Raw genomic sequence first — 13,965 nt, 5'->3', positions numbered from 1 at the left:
GTTCAGTTTTCTGGCACAGTTCAGGGCCTTCTAGTGAATATCTTGATCGATTCTGATAGTTCCACCTCTTTCATCAGTGAGACGGTGGCAGCTCAGCTTAGCCAGGTGTCTGTCAAGCAGTCCTCGTGCACAATTTGTATTGCTGGTGGTGGTATTCTCACAAGTCTAGTTATTCTGCTTGCTGTTCACTAGTCTATCGGCCAAGTCTCTTTCACCTCTGATCTTCAAGTCCTTCCACTCAATGCATTTGATATGATTATTGGGATGGATTGGCTGGAGTCCTTCAGTCCTATGCAGGTCCACTGGCAACTTAAACGGCTGGTCATACCTTATGAGGGCAGCACTGTTCTTTTGCAAGGCGAGTCCATGGACGCTCCGAGCTAGTTGCTCTTACAAGTCTACAGTATGGAGAGTACATCTGACCAATTCTCATCTGCCGGTCTTCCTCCTGCTATACAGTCCCTCCTTGATGAATTAACTGACTTGTTTCAAGCTCCAGACTCCTTGCCGCCTTCTCGTCCCTGCAACCATTCAATTCCCCTTCTTCCTGGTTCCCGACCATTCTACATCCATCCTTATCGTTATCCTCCAGCCCTTAAGGATGAGATTGAACGCCAAGTCCATGAAATGCTGTCACAAGGGCTTATTCAACCAAGTAGCAGCATGTTCTCTTCACCAGTCCTCTTAGTGAAGAAGAAAGATCTCTCGTATCGGTTCTGCGTTGATTTCCAGAAATTAAACTCTATGACTGTTAAGTCCAAGTATCCGGTTCCTGTCATTGATCAGCTCTTGGACGAATTGACTCATGCCAATTGGTTCACAAAGCTTGATCCGAGAGCCAGATTCCACTAGATTTTGCTGTAGCCTAGAGACGAACACAAGACAGCATTCCACACTCACTTGGGGCACTATGAGTTTCGTGTTATGGCCTTTGGATTGACTGGGGCACCAGGTACTTTTCAAGTGGCGATGAATTGCACACTGGCTCCTGGGCTGCGCAAATTTGTCCTCGTCTTTTTCGACAACATCTTAATTTACAGCCGCACTTTGGCCGAGCACATCGATCATCTCTCCCAAGTGCTGTCATGGCTTCGCCGGGATTCATGGAAACTGAAATTATACAAGTGCTCTTTTGCTCAACGATCAGTTGCCTATCTCGGGCATGTGCTCAGCACTGATGGCGTCGCTACAGACCCTTCCAAAGTGTAGGCTATCAAGGACTGGCCAAGACCTACAACAGTTCGCGCCCTTTGCGGATTCTTGGGCCTTGCGGGTTACTACCGCAAATTCGTCTCGTGGATTACCGACGGATTCTGTAATTTGTTTTTGTATTAGTATCCAAACACCCTATGCAACATCCCCATATCACACCTCTTAAGCTTTAGTCACTGAATCCAAACACCTTTATGATCAGTTAATGTACCCGGGAATGTATCTGGTTCAAACCAACTGATGAGGACATCACTTCTTCAGAGGTACCCGCTGATCCTCCAACCATCATGCAAGGTCCAATGACCTGAGCTCGAAAGCGACAACTCAATTTAGAGGTGAGCTCGTTCTTAAGCGATACTTTTCATACTTTTGAGAATAGACTACTACCTAATGATGTTATCTTGCTTAGGAACATTGGAGAGGGTCATGAAGGACTTAGAGGAAGTGGTGGAGGTGATGATGACCAGCAAGGACATCCAACATAAGTCGGAGGCCCAGTCCAACAAGAATTCGAGTCTGCCTCGGCCTCCAGGACCAGTCTACCTTAAACTGGTCACTCAGGACGCATCCGGACTCTGTTTTCAATGATCCACATATGGATGGAAATATAATTTGATAAGGAAGCCAATCCAAGTGGTTTCATGTCAAAAGCTATTCGGAATCAACAGGAATCATCAAAACAAGTCATGTTTGAAATTTTTAGATTGGTCAAAAAGTGGTCACAAGATCCTCTTTTCGTGGTCACAAGGCTTTTGTCGATTTTGATCCAGTTTTCTAAAAATTCCACAGTCCACGTCTTTCACTTGTTTGATCTCATATTTTCTGTGGTTACTTCTTTTGTGCTCCTAAGTAAAGGAAAAATATCAAAAATAAATAAAATAAAAAAGTCAAAATTTCCCAAAAAAACAACGACAGCCCAAAAAATAGAAAAAAGAGAGGGGCAAAAGAGGAACAATATTTAGAGGAGCACATAGAGAAGACCAAAGTGAGCTATGTTAGCGTGTGTTGTTTGGTTCCTTGTTTGTGTTGTTGTCTCCATCCACCATACTTTTTTTCTCACACCTATGACCTTGCTATCCACCATACTTTTATCACACACCTGGTACTTGCAACACTTTAGACCAGCAACGAGAACAAGTACTTTGGACTATAATTCAGCATTACTTTCTGTTACTGACTTGTGTGCCAGATATACATATTACTCTTTGTTTGCCTTCCAAGCTCCACAAATTCTTCAGATCAGTACAGACAAAGGGCTTTGCAATCTCGATACCACTGCCTCACAGGTATCACGAACCAGCCGCCAGTTGTACCTCCCACTGCTTGCGTTGGTAAGAACTTTGTAAGAGCTTGGTAAGGTGCCTCCACTTGCTGTGAAAAGTGACATCACTGCAACCACGTAGTCATTTGGTTGGGATAACTTTCACCGTTTGTTCCTATTTTTGTGTTTACAATGGCAGGAGGTGAACAGACTAGAGATAACAACCCTAAGGGTTTCAACGAGTGTGTCAGTCAAGAGCAACTACAAGCTGTTGTAGAGGATGCCCAAAAAAGGATGAATGAGGCCGTCAGGAAGGCCGTCACTGACGCACTCATTAAACTCAACATTGGCAACAGCATGGAGAGGTTGGACAAACGAATTTCCACACTAACCGACAAGGTTACTGAGTTGGAAACATTGGTGGCGGTCAACAACAATGACGTCTCCAGCAGCAACACCGATGGTCTCTTGCCAGAAGACACGGTGCATGATGTCGCTGGAAACATGGATCGAGCAGCCTTCCAAAAAGCAAGATTACGACGACGTCTTCGCCGCAACACGACAGGTATGGGTGGTGTCCACCACCATCAAGGTAATAATCACCATGTACCTGATGATCCTTATGTTAAGATTAAGTTCACAATACCATCTTTTTTGGGTCATTACGATGCTGAGGGATATCTTGATTGGGAGATGACAGTAGAATAAAAGTTTAGTGCCCACCTTGTGCCTGAGCATCATAGAGTTCGTCAAGCTACTAGTGAGTTTAAGGATTTTGCCATTATTTGGTGGAATAGGCTAGCTGCACAGGATGCTTTACCCGGTACATGGGAAGAACTTAAGGTAGCTATGCGAGATCGTTTTGTTCCTCCTTCTTATCATAGAGATTTGCGTAAGAAATTGATGTGTTTAGAACAAGGAGATAAATCTGTACAGGAATACTATGGTGAGCTCCAAAAGGGATTGATGAGTTGTAGTGTTGTGGAGGGAAACGAAGATGACATTTGTCGTTTTTATTCGGGTTTGAGGCGTGAGATTTAGGACATTGTTGATTATAAAGAATTTAACACTGTCAACCAGTTGTTTTAGTTTGCTATGCTTGTAGAAAAGGAATTGCAGGGGGTGTGAACAGCAGGGCAAGAGCAAGGTCAGTATCACATACATGCCATGCTCGGCACCATCATTGGGGCTGACCAAGCTAACCACCTTTCGGTCGCCTCCTCCAGCGAGCAAGCGACCAACAGCCTCTAGAGTTTCCGCTACACCTAAGGCACCTCCCGCACGACCTTTAGATTTAGGTAAAAATTCTTTGCAGATGCCTACCAAGAGTTCCTCATCCGTTGCATCAACGGGACGCACTTCGGGTATTCAATGCCACCGCTGCCATGGCATTGGCCATGTACAGAAGGACTGCCCAAGTCAGCGGGCATATATTGCTACAGAAGATGGTTACATCAGCACCTCTGACATTGAGGATGAAGAAGACCAAGATGCAGATGAGGACGATGGCGAAGTCCTTGGTGACGAGGCCACGGCATCCTATAGGAGCATCATTGTACAGCGGGTGCTCAGCTCATAAGTCCAGCAACCTGAGAAGCTACAACACCATAACTTGTTCCAGATTTTCTTCATCATCAGCGACCGTCGAGCACGTGTCATTATTGATGGAGGTAGCTACAACAATTTGGTGAGTTCTGATTTGGTCAAGAAGCTTGGCTTGACCACACGCCCACACCCACGTCCATATCATATTCAGTGGCTAAATGATTCTGGTAAAGCAAATGTAACACAAACTTGCAGAGTTTTATTTTTCATTGGTTCTTATGCTGATTCTGTTGATTGTGATGTGGTACCTATGCAAGCTTGTTCACTCTTATTGGGTTGTCCTTGGGAACATGATAATGATGCTACACACCATGGTAGAAGTAATAAATACACTTTTGTACATAAAGGAAAGAAAATTACTTTGGTACCTTTGACCCCTGCTCAAATTGTACAAGCTGATAGAGAACGCGCTGCTAGTTTGAATGATGTTCAATCTGAAAATTAGCAAGTTGCTAATTCTATTTTCCCACCTAAAAAGGATAAGTCTACATCTATTTCTAAGGTTGAGGGGATTAAATTGAAGGGTGGTGTTATGCTTGCAACAAAATGTGACTTTGCTGAAATTTCTGATGATGATATTTGCTATGCTTTAGTATGCAAACGAGCTATGTTTTCGCTTGATGATATTGTTAGCTCGGTACCTTCTGCTGTCACTAACCTTTTGTAGGAGTATGAGGACATTTTTCTAGCTGAGATACCCCCGGGGCTGCCACCTATGAGAGGGATAGAGCATCAAATTGATTTGATTTCGGGAGCAACCTTGCCCAACCGTGCTGCTTATCGAACCAATCCTGAAGAGACTAAGGAAATTCAGCGATAAGTCCAAGACCTTTTGGACCGTGGGTATGTACGTGAAAGCCGTAGTCCTTATGCCGTTCCTATACTTTTGGTTCCTAAGAAAGATGAAACTTGGCGTATGTGTGTTGATTGTAGAGCCATCAATAATATTACTATTCGATATCGTCATCCTATTCCTAGGCTAGACGACATGCTAGATGAGTTGTGTGGTTCTATAATTTTCACTAAGATTGACTTGCGAAGTGGCTACCACCAAATTAGAATGAAACTTAGCGATGAATGGAAAACTACGTTTAAAACTAAATTCGGGTTGTATGAGTGGTTAGTAATGCCTTTTGGTTTGACAAATGCACCTAGCACTTTCATGCGCTTAATGAATGAGGTTTTAAGAGCTTTTATTAGACATTTTGTGATAGTTTACTTTGATGATATATTGATTTACAGCAAGTCTTTGGATGAACATATGGATCACTTACATGCTGTTTTTAATGCTTTACGTGATGCATGTCTATTTGGTAACCTTGAGAAGTGCATCTTTTGCACGAATCGAGTTTCTTTTCTTGGCTATGTTGTAAATCCACAGGGAATTGAGGTGGACGAGATGAAAATTGAAGCCATAAAGAGCTAGCTGGTTCCCCAAACCATCACACAGGTGAGGAGTTTTCTTGGTCTTGCAGGATTCTACCGCCGCTTCGTCAAATATTTCAGCACCATTGCTGCCTCATTGCATGAGTTGACAAAGAAAGGAGTGGTGTTTCATTGGGGAGAGGCACAAGAGGAGTCCTTTGACACTTTGAAGGACAAGCTTACACACGCACCATTGTTGCAACTTCCAAATTTCGGTAAGACTTTCGAGCTAGAATGTGATGCTAGTGGAGTTGGCATTGGTGGTATTTTGATGCAAGATGGTAAACATGTTGCCTACTTTAGTGAAAAATTGCATGGTCCTGTTCTTAATTACTCCACGTATGAGAAAGAAATGTATGCACTTGTTCGTTCTTTAGAGACGTGGCGTCATTATTTATGGCCTAAAGAATTTGTTATTCATTCTGATCATGAATCGCTTAAGTATCTTCGCTCTCAAAATAATCTGAATCGTAGGCATGCTAAATGGGTTGAATTTATTGAATCTTTTCCTTATATTATCGAACATAAGAAAGGGAAGGATAATGTGATTGCTGATGCTTTGTCTAGAAGATATACATTGCTGTCCCAACTTGATTGTCGGATTTTTGGTCTTCAATTAATAAAAGAACAATATGCGCTTGATCCTGATTTTAAGGATGTGTTGATTAATTGTAGAGAGGGACGTACATGGAATAAGTTTATGATCAATGATGGGTTTTTATTTAGAGCTAACCGCCTATGCATTCCAGTTGGTTCCGTTCGTGTTTTATTGTTGCAGGAGGCACATGGAGGCGGATTGATGGGACATTTTGGTGCCAAGAAGACGGAGGAGGTGCTGTCCACACACTTCTTTTGGCCTAGGATGAGGCGTGATGTGGAGAGGTACGTGGCTCGGTGCACCACATGTCAAAAAGCTAAGTCGCAGTTGAACCCACATGGTTTGTATATGCCTCTTCCTGTTCCTTCTACTCCTTGGGCTGATATATCTATGGACTTTGTATTGGGTTTGCCAAGGACAAAGAGGGGGAGGGATAATATTTTTGTGGTGGTTGATCGTTTTTCTAAGATGGCACATTTTATTCCTTGTCATAAGAGCGACGATGTTATTCATATTGCAGACCTTTTCTTTCAAGAAATCGTTCGCTTACATGGTATGCCTTCTACTATTGTTTCAGATCGCGATGCAAAATTCTTGAGTCATTTTTGGTGCACGTTGTGAAATAAATTGGGGACCAAGCTGCTATTTTCTACAACATATCATCCCCAAACTGATGGGCAAACTGAGGTTGTGAATCGAACATTGTCCACCATGTTGAGAGCCATTTTGAAGCGCAATTTGAAGATGTGGGAAGAGTGTTTGCCGCATGTAGAGTTTGCATATAACAGTGCGGAACATTCCACCACCAAGGTAAATCCTTTTCAGGTAGTGTATGGTTTTAACCCCCGTGCTCCTATTGATCTTTTGCCTTTACCTACCACTGAGAGAATACATAGTGATGCTAGAGAGCGTGCTGATTTTATTCGTAAATTGCATGAAACAACTAAAGCAAATATTGAAAGCATGAATGAAAAGTATAGAATTGCTGGTAGTAAAGGTAGAAAAGAGATTAAACTTGAACCGGGTGATTTGGTTTGGTTATATTTGAGAAAAGATAGATTTCCTGAGCTACGTAAGTCTAAATTAATGCCAAGAGCAGCTGGTCCTTATAAGATCATTGAGAAAATAAATGATAATGCCTACAAACTTGAATTGCCACCCGAGTTCGGGGTTAGTCCCACCTTTAACATTGTAGATTTGAAATCTTATTTGGGAGAAGAAGATGAGCTTGAGTCGAGGACGACTCCAATTCAAGAGGGGGAGGATGATGAGGACATCACTTCTTCAGAGGTACCCGCTGATCCTCCAATCGTCATGCAAGGTCCAATGACCCGAGCTCGAAAGCAACAACTCAATTTAGAGGTGAGCTCATTCTTAAGCGATACTTTTCATACTTTTGAGAATAGACTACTACCTAATGACGTTATCTTGCTTAGGAACATTGGAGAGGGTCATGAAGGACTTAGAGGAAGTGGTGAAGGTGATGATGACCAGCAAGGACGTCCAACACAAGTCGGAGGCCCAGTCCAACAAGAATTCGAGTCTGCCTCGGCCTCCAGGACCAGTCTGCCTTAAACTGGTCACACAGGACGCATCCGGACTCCGTTTTTATGATCCACATATGGATAGAAAGCTAATTTGATAAGGAAGTCAATCCAAGTAGTTTCACGTCAAAATCTATTCAGAATCAATAGGAATCATCGAAACAAGTCAGCATCCAGAATTTGTCAAGGTGCTGCGACACCGTCTTTTCGTCCGTTGGACCATGTATCGAGTTTGGGCCCATTAGGGGCGCGTCCAGGGGTCTTGCATGACCCTAGAGTCTTCATAAACAGCCACCGCCCCTCCATTAGGGTTTGGGTTTTGCTTATATTAATCTGTCAAGAACAATTTCGCCGTTCATCGGTTTATGAGACCCCAACTTCGTGAGTTTAATCATTCATCTGCAATTTGGTTGCGTTCTTTCTTGTTCTTGCTTGTGTTCTTCGTTGCGTAGGCAGGGATTAGCCTTCTTGGCGAGGTCAACCTGGTCCGTGACTCGGTTGATAACAAGAGGAGCAGTGGTGCTAAGATTGCAGGGTTCGATCTTTCGATCTGAAGCCGGATCGGTGTGTCATTCTCCGCCACAAGGATAGTTACCATCACCTGACGGAAGATCGGGATCCCCGTCTACATTACCAACCATCCCGTGCAACCTTGGAAACTACAAATCAGGACTACAAGATGCTAATCCAATGGACAGGGTTAGAGAAGGGATTATTTTGTGCTTAAGCCCACCACCAGCTGACCACTTTTCCAATACCCCTGCGCCCTCGCATCCATTTCTGGTTGGAAAAGTGGCCGGCTGGTGTGGGGCTTAAGCGTAAAATAATTCCACCTCTAACCATTTTCATTGGATTCGCATCTTGTGGTCATAATTCGTAGTTTCCAAGATTATATGGGATAGTTAGTTTGCACCAGATAGGTTCCCAATGTACCCAGCCGTCATGTATCCGTGGACTCTGGGGCTTTGGCTCGTTGACGGCGGGCGCTGTGCACGAGAGTCGAAGAGAGGGAGATTTTCCTCTTTGCTGGTTAACGGCAGGAGAACGGTCAAGGCGAACGTCGGCCTGGAAGGTCCCACACATCGGTGGAACAAAGGAAACAGAAAAAAGGTCGGTGGGGAGTTATGGTGGGCCAGTGGATCCACGTGAATGGCCGGGGGGGGGGGGGGGGGGGGGGGGGGGCATGATGGCTTGCCACGCGGCGACGTAATGTCCGTCGATCCGTGGGCAGCCGCGCGAACCGCCTGCCTGCGACTTGCTGAAAGCACGTGCGCGGAATTTTTTTTTTAGCCTGGACTCCTAGTGTACAAGTTGTAGTACTGTACTCAACACAATACACTCACATCACCACACACGCACACTCCTAGAAACTAGGGCATATACATCTCAAACGTCCTTTTAGAGATCACCGAAGCCCCACAAGTCTCGTAAACGAGAGGAACGTCATAGTCCCATTGTAGCACCACGTAATTATTCATGACCTGCACGAAACAAATATGGGTGTGAGACCGAAAATTCTGCTCCCCAGGGATCGAACTCCGGCCGGCGAGCCTCAACACCTGGGCACTTGCCACCCGAGCTAAGCTCGGTCCGCACGCGCGCGGAATTTTTGAATCACGGGCATGGGTGGAACTTGTGCTGCGCTTCATGTAACTGACAAAGCTGACCACGATGTCGATCTGCTACTTTTAGAACTAGCCAAGCACGCTGTCGATCTGCTATCTTTAGAAATAGATGACCACTTAATTTTGAAAAGGAACTTTTAGCAAATTATTTTTTGGACAAACGTTGATCTTCTAAAATACAGCGAGTTTACGGTTTGGAAAAATAGAGGCTTTATTTTTATACTAAAATATCTTTAAATAAGACGGAGCACAGGTGGCTCTAAGTTTAAATCAACATCTCCTAACAAAAAAAGGTACTTGTCAACTACAAAGTTTTATAACTTTCGAGATCTACGACTTTGGTTTTGGTTATTTCTTCGTCTGAGGTCATTTGAAGAATTTTAATTTCACATGTGAGGAAATTCAATAGTAATTTTTCTTGGAAAGATCATTTTAAATGAAAAAGTTGTAAACTACAAAGTTGTATGATTTTTTGAGATCTACAACTTTTGTTTTGGATGTTTCTTCATTCGAGGTCGTTTGAAAAATTCAAATTTTAAATTTGAAAAATCAAACATAAATTTCATTGGATAGGTAATTTCAAATGAAATAGTTATCAACTAAAAAGTTGCATATCTTTTTGAGATCTACAACTTTTGGTTTGGTTTCTTCTCCATCCGAGATCCTTAACTACCACTACACACTCACTTATGACTATAAAACATTCCTTTGGTATTAACTTCTTTGAAATTTTACGAGTCAAATAGAGAGAGGTCATAACGACTTTAGATAAAAAAGTTATGAACTATAAAGTTGCACAATTTTTCGAGATCCACAACTTTTATTTTGGACGTTTCTCCATCCGAGGTCGTTTAAAAAATCGAATTTTAAATTTAAAAAATCAAACATAAATTTCATTGGATAGATGATTTCAAATGAAAAAGTTATCAACTGAAAAGTTGCATATTTTTTTTTTTGAGATATAGAACTTTTTATTTTGGTTGCTTCTCCATCCGAGATCCTTAACCACCACTACACACTCACTTATGACTATAGAACATTCCTTTGGTATTAACTTCTTGGAAATATTGCGAATCAAATGGAGAGACATCATAACGACTTCGGATAATAAAAAGGTTGTGAACTACACAGTTGCATAACTTTTCGAGATCTACAACTTTTGTTTTGGTCGTTTCTCCATCCGAGATCTTTAACTACCATTACACACTATCTTGTGACTATAGAGCATGTGGACTCCTTTGGCATTAACTCTACAAAATCTTATGGTGTATATTTGAACATCTGAACAATCTCGAAAAAACCTAGGCAACACCACTTATATGTACCATAGTTCATGTAAAAATTAAGTAATGCGCATAGGACTCATATATATAATTTTTATTAGAATTTAGACATGTTTTGACAGTAATAAAGATAAAACAAAAAATATATTAAACTGAAGTTGTAGTCCAAAATATTTGATCGGCCCAGTATTGGCCGTCCATATGTTCATCCGATGGTTCAAATCTTCCTTGCTTCACGCGCATATAAGCATCTGTCTCGCTAACCCTAACTACAATTCTCCTTTTCCCCTGCCTTCCTCTCTCGGCACTCAGCCGCCGCCGCCAGCTCCCTCCCTCTCCCCGGCGTGCCTGGCTGCATTGGTTCCCCTCCCTCTATGCCGACCGCCGACGGCAAGCACTGCTGCCCTCGGCACACATGCCAAGGCCGGCGAATCTCGGCCTCGCGTGCAGGGGACAGATCTCGCCCGCCCGGGCCCGGACGACCCCTGGACATGCCCACAACGAGAGGGAGGCACAGAGGCGGGCAGGGAGGGAGATGGAGAAAGGCACAACTCAGCTCCCTCGGTATGCTCTCGCAGCCATGGAAGGGTGAGGACTGAGGTCGCCATTCTCTTCCCAGCGCCATTCCGGTTGGTTTCAACGGCAGATTGGCCTGGCCCCTTGGAGCGATTCTTGGGTCGCAGCCGAAGAGGCACGCTCCGCGGGATTCAAACCTGCGATGGCTTCTTGCAACATGCCAGGTACGTCGTAATTCAGAGTTCTTCAGCACGGTACTGCGTGCTGACTGCTAAAACAATTTTTAGGTACACATCTAGGTACGATGTGTAGTAGTCTGTGTTTTTTTGGTAGCCACAATACTGTTGCAGTAAAGAGAATGCACTGGAATTGCACTTTTTGTTAGTAGTAGTAGTTGAGCATTTCGAATTTCTACAAACTATGCGGCCACTATTACCTTAGGTTTATTGGTGTGCTACTGATTTCTGAAGTATACTGTACTAGAACTATTGATTTTGTACTTACGTTCACTGTCAAATAAACAAACAGCAACTTGAAAATCATGCAATGCAGTAGGTCAGGCATGTATAGCAACATGAAAATAGTAGGTCACATTATTTGTGTTCGCCTGCCCTTCTTTTCCATGCGTGATTTTCCGCTGTTGTCATCGTCTCCATCACTGATGGGAGAATATTAATTTTCTGCTGTTCCAGTGCAACATCTACAAGGAGGAGAGGAGCAACGTCAGATCAGAGGCGCTGCTCTCAAGGAGGAAGCCGACGGAGGCCCTGCTGTCGCAGCTCATCATTAAAGTTTTAATGACGCATTTTTCTGTGTTGTTGTTTGCCATCCAGCCACTTAGTTATATTTTGCTGCAGATGTTACGTTAGGGCCTGTTTGGAACGGAGGGATGCAAAACACAGGACAAGAGAAAACACAGGAATGGGAAAGGAATCACTACGCCAGATTTGCACGTCACTGCCGGCCTCATCACTGTCATATTTGTGAGAACCGGCAGTGATGTACCTTCACTGCCGGTTATGAGCTTGAAAATAAAAAAATGATTGGGGCTAGACTAAAACCAACAGTGAAGGACCACATCACTGTCGGTTTATGACTTGAACCGGCAGTGTTTTGGCGGGCACTCATCACTGTCGGTTTAAGCCAAGAGCCGACAGTTATAGGGCTCTATCACTGTCGGTTCTAGCCAAGAACCGACGGTGATAAGCCTATAACACAAAAAGGCTGCAGCCGTCCTCTCCTTTCTCCTCTTTTATCCCGAGAACGGAGGCGCGCGTTTGGACTCTTCCCTCCATTGTTGCGGCTGCTCTTTACCATGAAGCTATTGCTTGAATTTTGAAGAATGGCTTGATCTTTTTGCTTTAAGGTTACTAATAAACATCGACTCCTTTGATTTTGTTGCTTAATTAGCTTTGTTTTGATGGCTACATTGCTTGATTCTCATTCTAGTTCTTTCTCCATTCTAGAGAGCATTTTTCCAATTGGACATTTATGTCAGGCTCAAATTATGGTGAATCCATCATCCAAAAGGTTGGTGTCTATGAACACATTTAAATTCCTAGTTAATTATTCAATGGTGGTCAAGATCATCATTGTTAGTATGTGAAGCTATAATTAGTTCTTAGAAGTAGAGTATAATAGGTGTTCTTCAATATTGTGCAATAATTGTTTTTTACTAAGATTTTCAATTTACAGGGCCAGGGCTACCAATTTCAATTTTTTAATAATTAGTATACAATAATGTTTTCCAAAAATGGTACTTTCGAGCTACAATTGTTGTTCATGAAGCTCGATTTCTTATTAATTCTTTATAATTATTGTCTCAGTATTTTTTTTGTGCAGAGATGGATCGAGAGTGGATGCATCTGTCTCGAACAGACAAGCGGTACATGTATGGCGTCAGCCAGTTTAACACCGATGCCAAAGCCAATGCTGGGAATGGGAACCCTGTCTTCTGCTCATGCAAAGATTGCAAGAATCATAGGAACTTTCGTCAAATTGAATCTATACGATCGCACTTGATTACCAGGGGGTTCATGCCAAACTATATGATATGGACTATGCATGGCGAGGTTGGTGTGAATGTTCTACGGGAAAACGATGATGATGTGGACATGCCTGACGTAGCCATCCACGATGCTGACGAGGAACCTAGTGTCAACACGGAACCTATGACCACAGTTAATAATGTGTTTAGGAACACGCTAGCTGACGACACCGAGGATAACGATGACATTTCTCAGCTGCTACGTAATGTAGAGACCGGATGTCTTAGTGAAAGACAGCTGAGAAAGCTAGAGAAAATGAGACAAGATGACAAAACACCATTGTATAGGAATTGTCCAATGAGCAAACTGGAAGCCGACATCATACTGTTAGAGTTCCAATGATTGCATATTGTACCGTGGAGAAAAATACAAAGACTTGGACAAGTGTTCCAAGTGTGAAGCTCCACGGTACAAGGAAGGGCCGTCAGATGAGGGTACCAAGACCAGAGGAGGTCCCGTAAAGGTCGTTTGGTATTTCCCTATAGCTCCCCGGGTGCATAGGCTGTTTGCATATGCAAAGTCAGCCAAGCTGTTGCGCTGGCATGGCGAAGAGCGTAAGAAAGATACAATGATGAGGCACCCCGCCGATGGGCATGACTGGAGGACTGTCAATACTATGTTCTATAAGGACATCGGTAGAGAGGTAAGGCACCTTTGGTTTGCTTTGAGCACAGATGTGATGAATCCTTTTGATCAGGTTAGAAGCAATCATAGCACCTGGCCTGTGACGCTCTATATATACAACCTTCCACCTTAGGTCTGTATGAAGCGGTCGTACATCCAGATGCCACTACTGATCCAAGGGCCAAGACAGCCTGGGAATGACATCGATGTATTTCTGGAACTAG

At 43.3% G+C, this 13,965-nt stretch overlaps 1 long non-coding RNA gene across 1 annotated transcript; it reads left to right on the top strand.

The window, feature by feature from the left end:
• The first annotated feature begins 10,841 nt into the window (after positions 1 to 10,841).
• On the top strand, positions 10,842 to 13,653 carry LOC136482915 (uncharacterized). The gene is made up of 4 exons (XR_010765247.1): positions 10,842 to 11,293; positions 11,762 to 12,435; positions 12,536 to 12,599; positions 12,912 to 13,653. It is a non-coding gene; the product is annotated as an uncharacterized lncRNA (long non-coding RNA).
• Positions 13,654 to 13,965: the final 312 nt, after the last annotated feature.

Source organism: Miscanthus floridulus, chromosome 9, assembly GCF_019320115.1.
Source record: "Miscanthus floridulus cultivar M001 chromosome 9, ASM1932011v1, whole genome shotgun sequence".
In the NCBI taxonomy this organism is placed as follows: Eukaryota; Viridiplantae; Streptophyta; class Magnoliopsida; order Poales; family Poaceae; genus Miscanthus; species Miscanthus floridulus.
This window is presented reverse-complemented; position numbering and strand designations above follow the sequence as displayed.